The sequence below is a fragment of the Miscanthus floridulus genome, chromosome 12, assembly GCF_019320115.1.
Source record: "Miscanthus floridulus cultivar M001 chromosome 12, ASM1932011v1, whole genome shotgun sequence".
NCBI lineage: Eukaryota > Viridiplantae > Streptophyta > Magnoliopsida > Poales > Poaceae > Miscanthus > Miscanthus floridulus.
In genome coordinates, this window is record NC_089591.1 from 60,918,966 (window position 1) to 60,926,532 (window position 7,567).

Below are 7,567 nucleotides of genomic sequence, written 5' to 3' on the forward strand. Positions count from 1 at the left end.
TGCCAAGACCCTACGACCCAGGCTCGCACCCGAGGGGGGCTCGGCAAACAAACCCTCACATGTGAGGGGCATACAAAAAGCCAGGGGAACTCCTGATCGCCCTCTCGCTCCAGTGCAGAGGCTCGGGGGCTCTTCCTACAACTTTGCCGAGACCTAGCGACCTAGGCTCGCACTCGAGGGGGCTCGGCAAACAACCCCTCCGTCCGAATGAAAAGGATGTGTGAGGGTCGAACAAAAAAGTCAGGGGGACCCCTGACTGCCCTCTCGCTCCGTGCGGAGGCCCGAGGGCTCCTCCTGCACCCAAGACAAGGATAAGCGACCCAAGCTCGCACTTGAAGACTCAGAAAAATGCGATAAAGGGCAGTCCAGCCCATTACGGTCTAGGGGTTCGAAGGATGGGCCCCAAGGGTTTTGACAGCCACCCTAGGGCAACAGAGTTAGGGACGACTATGGGCGAGCCTGCGCATGGCCAAGGCCCGAGCAAACGATCGCTCAGGACATCCTAAGTCATGTCCGAGACCGGTAGGGAGGTCTACGAAAGGGATCCCACCGTAGGGAGGCATCGAGCCACCGGGGCCCAATGGATGGCCCTAGCACCCACTAGAGAAGCCCTCTGGTACTTTTGGAGTGCGTCTCCGGACCACTAGCCGACCCCTATCAAATGGGGCATGGGCCTCCACTCGGACTTACCCGATAACAGCTCACCGGAAGTGTCACCGCTCGCGCCCACCGAGGGTAGCCTGGCATATTCCACCCCTTCTTTCGAGCGAAAAGGAAGCGCGAGGGTCACACAAAAGTCAGGGGAACTCCCGATTGCCCTCTCGCTCCGTGTAGAGGCTCGGGGGCTCTTCCTGCGACCGTGCCAAGACCCCGCGACCCGAACTCGCACTCGTGGGCTCAGCGAATACGATAAAATCCCTCGCTCAACGTGGGAAAAAGACCCTGGAGGAATAAATCCACTCCCCCAGGGCCTCAGGGGGCTACACCCGGCGGGTGCGCTCGCACGCACCCACCAAGGCCTCGAAGTACGAAACACTATCCCATCAGAAGCTACCGCAAGTCAAGTCTCATCAAAACCTCAAGAAGAGCGCTCACGCTCTCCCTGAGGCTCGGGGGCTACTGTCAGGTACCATAAAACGGGGTACCCTGAGCGTATACCAAAAGAATCACTTAGACCCCATCAAAAACAAAGCAAAAAGGCAAACCGTTGGTTAACCCCCGGCCTTGTCCGAGCCCACCGGCTCTCCGCCTCGCTCGAGGCCTCGCACGGGAGGTCTCGATGGCCTGCCAAATCTCCGCCTCACTCGAGGCCTCACACGGGAGGCCTCAGACGGGGAACTAATTCTCTGTCTCGCCCGAGGCCCACGCGTGAAGCCTCAAATGAGATGTCGATTCTCCGTATCGCTCGAGGCTGGCTCGGCAACAACTCGTCGCTTCTGCCTTGACCAGTCTCCCCGACCGAGCGTCACGTCCCATTAATGCGCCAACCACTCCCGTGATATCAGCCGGGCAATGGCTCGACACTGCGGAGCAGCCGACAAGATGGGAAGTCACATCAATGCCATACCGTCCAAGACAGGACGGGGTAGGGGTTACCGGCCACTGCGCTCTGGTGCTGTGCCCACGATCAGCGCCTGCACTACACTGTGCCACCTAACCCCTGCCCTAGGAACAACGCAGCGTGGGGAGTCAAGTACGGGTCACCATAGCCTCGGAATCAGCGCATGGGACCAACTGCTCCCCCCGAGCCTCGGCAATATACTTTAGGGTCTCGGCAACCTCAGGATTTGTGCCTACCGAGCCCCCACGACAGCTTGGCCTCAGCACCAGTTGGGCCTCGACTCCTCACGCAGTCAACGAACAGCATCCAGCACGTCGCTCGCCAGGCCCTGCGTCCAGTAATCACTGGAGCTCCCATGTCGCACAGGTTCAGGATGTGATCCGGCGCGTTGCTCCAGCACTTCAAGGGTAGGACCACTCCATCAACCATGCCGCCATAGTAATAGGCTATAGGGCTCGGACATGCCGCCTCTGTTAGCTAACACATGTATCACCCCTATCCCCCTTCAACTATAAAAGGGAGGGATTTGGGTCGTTTCTAAGGGGGGACGAGAGAAGCGGACAGGTTCACGAGGTAGACGAACACACACTCAACATTCTATAACACGCGCACTTCTCCGCCGCCTGAGATCAACATCTCAAGCAATCTATGCCGCTCCACGCAGAGACCTGGGACTAGCTCCCTCTCTCACCCTGCTTGTAACCCCCTACTACTGAGCATTTTGGTGCAAGGAATACAAGATCGATCTCTTAGACTAGACGTAGGGCACCCGTTGCCCGAACCAGTATAAACCTTATGTCTCTTTGCATCGCCATCCTGGGATTAGGGGCACGCAGTACGTTTTTACTAGTTGGTTGAGGACCCGCCAGTCCAATACACCGACACGGTGGCTCTGTCTTTCAAGCCGTCGGATCGCTCGTCGTGAGCCATCCAATGTTGTTTCAACCATAGTAAAAAATTTGTAGAGATAATCATAGGAAAAAAGAACATTTGCCTTTCGTTCTCATCCCAACAATATTTGCCGCCATATATATTCTTATCCTTTTTAGGCTTTTGGCTGAAATCCCTAGTGCAATGTATTAGAGCTCTTCATGGTTCATGCTATTTAGGCCATGTTACGATCCACTAGTATTAATAATTACCTAGCTAATACCTAATACATCCTAACTACTCGGTTGGTCTAAAAACTTGATGTTTTTTTATAAAAACACTCAAAAGAGTGTTTCACATCTGATATATGATGGATAAAAAGACACAAAACGACCTCTAATATATAAGCGTACATCAAAAACCAAATTGGTTGTCTTCTTCTTTTGGACGTCCACTGCCTGCCGGAGCTTGAAGATTGCACTACAAAGACAGCAAAGAAAAGGGCTACCTGCAAACACTCTCGCCAAACATGGCTTTGAAGACCGCAAAAACCACTCACTGCTGACAACGAGATCTAGTATCCACTAAAAGAATAGCGGCTGGAGAAATCCTCCAAGGAACACAGGCGTACAATCCTTCTCCATCAAAATAGAGTGTTGAAGATTTCGAACCTTGTGGTAGAATAGACCAAAAGAAGAGGTGAAGATCGCCGCATCAAAAGTCAAATCAACTGCTTCCTCTGATAAGCACACCACATACCAAGATCTGAAAAAGATCAACATATCTGACGGACTAAACCCTCATTGGTCCTTCATCGACGCCAGATCAAACGTTACCGAGGTAGGGAGAGACCGAGAGACCTTATTCCAAAGTACCATCGTTGTCACCACCTCGTCGATGACACTAGAATCAAATCCTAGATCAACAAGGATCTGCAAACCTAATCTAAAACTACGAAGAAAAAGGATCGGGTCTCGCTCGTGTGTCCACCAGCGAGATTGCCGATTATGAGAGACGAAGGGGATTCAGCAAGTTTCCTAGGAGAGGGCGGTTAGGGCGGTGGTTGGGAGAGGCTGTGGCCAGTTTCTGAGTGTTGTATTTTGGCTGCTGGTATCAAAAAAATGTCTAGGCCTTTTCATGCAGCAACAAATCTGCACGGCTAATAAATAAGGGTACCAACGTCATATAACATATACAGTAATCTGTTTGAAAAAATTCAAGACCAAAAGTATTTTGGAGTTGAGGAAGTATTTAGCTAGCTAATTATTATCAAGGAAGTTATGTAGATCTACTTGCTAATATGTGGTTGAATATTTGGTTCGAGATGCAAATGAACTATTAGCACCTATTAACAACCCTCCACTAACTAAATGACTAAAGCAGCTCTCCTAACCCATACTCCCTCTATCCTAGAATATTTTATATTTTAAAAGATTTAGGACATAATTAGTACCTTTTGCAAATTACTCAGACACCCTATTTATTGAAGTTACTCTACTTAGAGTATGTCCAAAAGTTCCTAAAAATCAGTCGGTAAATCAATGAGTTTTTCAAGCGACTAAAAAAGTTAGGAGCATATTTGTTGGGTTCCTCCAACAATTTCTAAAATCTCGCTCTTGAAATATAGAAGATAATTTTGCATCAGAAATCATAGATTATTTTCAAATCACACCAACCATTCTTATACTTTTATTCTCTTGTACATTTTTATTGGGAACCATCCTCAAAATTTCTCTTCACGTCATTTCACCTCTAGATTGACCGACCGATACACGTGCGTATATTATCGTGCGGTTAGGTCGATTTTCCCAAGTACAGAAAGATTGGGAGTTGAGATATGAGTTGTTGGAGAGCATTTTTTCCGATCTTACCCAAAAAATTAAGATTGGGAGTGGGTTCTAAAAACTCTTAGAGATGCTCTAAGGAATATGACAGGCTAACTAAAATGAATGCATGGACACGTTCAGGCCCGATTTCTCTCACGCGGTGCTAGTTACGTTAATCAAACTATCAAAAGGAATGCAGTGGATGACTATAGCGGGCCATATAGTTTGGCTTACCTTGAATCCGGCTTGTTCGACTTCTTTTTTTAGCCAAAACAGTGTTTTTCTCTCACAACATTTTAGTTAGAACAGTATTTTTAGCCAATTTCAGCCAAGTTTCAGCAAGCCGAACGGGGCCGGCTGACCTATTTATTTGTTCACTAATGCTCTTCCCGTAATATAGTGTATTAGCAGATCTATTAGCTGACCTATTTGAGGACAAACTAAGAGATAAGACGTAGTATAAAAGACACATATACCCTTACTTCGTTTTGTAACGTGACACAATCGCTACTTCGTTAGTGTGATTAATGAAGATTAGTTAGTAAATGACAGCAGACAATATAATCCTATCAAATTTTTGCTACTATTTAATGCAAAACTATCTTGTCTCCTAAAATCTCTTATAGTTAGGTGTAATTTTTTAATGCTTGAATGCACTGTAATACAATACCTGAAGAAGGGAGTGTTAGCGCTAATAGATCTAAACATGTTCTTTTAATCAGTGTTATGCTTGTTGCCACTTTTTCTTTATAAAAATTGGGAGCAATCCAAAAGGTCAAAAGCTTTCTTTTGAGAGGAAAACGGAGCAACGCTTCTGGTTTGGTAACAATCCAAAGAAGAGTAAGTTTATTAAAAAAAAATCCAAAGAAGAGTGCAAAAGTCTCTAAGGTATCACAAGACGGGCCATTAACGATTGATAGTCCAGAAAGACGGGAAAAGGAGGCCCGAAGAGCCGAGCCCAACTAGTAATACTAGCAGCCGCCGAGTCAATCTCAATCCTCCTTGGAAGGGTCCATGACATGGCCTAGGAACAAGACCTCAGCCTTCTCGTACTCCACGATCGCGAACATGAACGGGTGGTCAGCCACAAATCTCATCGGTGGCGGCGGGGGTCTCTCCGGTGGACTGTAAGTCGGGCTCGTAGCGGCGTACATCGCTGCAACCGCTGTCGTGCCTTCCTCGTCGACCTCCACGGCGCACGTCTGCCTCACAGCCGACACATATAGAGCCCCTCGGGTGGCATGTTCGACACCATCCCCGATAGGTCGGCACCGTCCGCGAACGGCGCGGACAGCCGAGCTGACAGAGCGCGTTCACCGCGTCGAACGTGAAGGAGAACTCGAACTTGGGGACCTTGCACGGGCGGACTACCTGCTCGCGCCGGGGCGCACACCGCATGACGAAATCCGGCTCAGTCACGACCAGGCGCAGCAGGTCGGGAAGCCCGTCGCGCCTGTGCGGCAGGAACATGAGCATGCAGAAGCAGGGCGCCTTTTAGTCCAACCTGCCGTCACGCCCAACCATCTTGTAGAAGCACTGGAGGACCTTGAACCCCAGGCCAGGGGCGTCGAAGCTCTCGGCGTACTGCATGCCAGCGTCCGACGGGAACGGCACCCGCACGGGCTCGCCGTCGCGGCGGTAGAAGTTGTCGCGAACGGTATCCGACGGGTCGAACCTCCGTGCCCACGTCGCCTTGAAGTGCATGCCGTTGGCGAGGACGACCTTGGTGTCGCCGTGAACCGCGCCATCGGACAGGAGGTTGCGTATGCGCCCCGCCGTGGCCTGCTCGATGAAAGCGCTCACCTCAGCGGTCGCTGCCGCAGGCTGATTCTTGAAATGGACAGATCTTGCGACGGCGTGGTGAGCAGAGACGGCGGAGGACACGAACTCCGGCGTGAGGAAAAGCGTGCGGTCCACGAAGATGCCGGCGGCGAAGGAGAGCTGTGGCCACGTGCTCACGTTGGTGAGGAGCCTCGCAATGGCCACATCGAGGTGGCCCGTGTTTTCGGAGCCCAGGAACGTGAGCAGCTGGCGCAATGTCGGGCCCTTCGTGCCCACGGCAAGCAGCGCGAGCCCAGCCCTGAGGGACATGGGACATGGGCGAGAAGATAAAATTGGATTGCTTGGTTATCGCCTCCATGCCGGGGTACCAAGCGACTTGCAAGCAATAGTCCATGGCGAGCGGCTATTAGGTTACCGTGAAGTGATTTCGATTATTAGCAGAGAACCTGGTCAGATTACGGCGACGTGATTAGTTAGTTAGAGGTGTTCGTGGAAAAGCTGGGGAAAGAGGACCCATCGGGTTGTATGGGTGAACCTCCAAGGTAGCCTTGAGGAGGATGAGGATCCGGGTTATTCCCATAACAAGGTTGTATGAGTTTTTTTTTATCAAAAAAAAAAAGGTTGAATGAGTTTTCATCTCTCTTGGACAGCGTAGCCAGAATTTATAGCTAGTGTGATCTAATGTTATATAAATTTTCAATCACCATAAATGTAGCATATAGATATAGATACACGACTACATAAAGTACCAAACGCAATAAAAAGATCATGCGAACACAAGAAAATAGATGAGTCCAGCTTGCTATAATAGAATTATATATGTTTTAGTTTACATCCCTAATTATCTAATGGTGCACTAAAATCATATAATCGAAATAGATTAAAATTCTTAGAAGTCTAGAACCTAGATCAATTTTGCATAGTTTTCTTTGAATTAGAACTTGAGGGGTCTCACGTTTCCATTTGCACTTTTCACACTATTATATAACTGAAATTCTCATCAAACATCATTAGTTCTTTATATACATCGTCATCTATTCATCATAACTCACTAATAGGTTTGATGCACTTACACTTTAGCATTAACTTTCTTTTATCTTCCCCTCTCTTTTATTCCTTGCCTATGAATTAGATTAGTCAGAGGAGATTAGAGACTTAGTCTAGTTAGTTTTGTTTCTACATTCTCCGTAATTTTCGGTCTCATTTTGACTTTTAGCTTTGTTTTGTGTCTAAAAACAGGCGCGGATTTGGTTGTTGCCCTCTTGCCAGCTCAATAAATATGCGTGCACGCGTGTGCATTTCATGATGTGTGATTATGGTTGGTAATGTTAAAACGGCCTCCCTATGCTCAAATCAAATTAGGATTGGGTAATCGATCTAAACCAAAATTTTGATTTGGTAGAAAACTAATAAATTTGGTGCCCGTTTTTTACTTCATTTTACATCAAACCGCCCGAACTGTTCCAGTGTCGCATGTCCATCTGTTGGGCTGGTCCTCTGCTCGCCGCTGTCGGCCGCCCTTGTTGGC

The 7,567-nt window shown here is 48.7% G+C and overlaps 1 pseudogene; it reads right to left on the reverse strand.

Moving 5' to 3' along the window:
* Nucleotides 1-5,170: 5,170 nt before the first annotated feature.
* On the reverse strand, nt 5,171-6,508 carry LOC136495326 (putative non-inhibitory serpin-10; annotated as a pseudogene).
* Between the last annotated feature and the right edge of the window lie 1,059 nt (nt 6,509-7,567).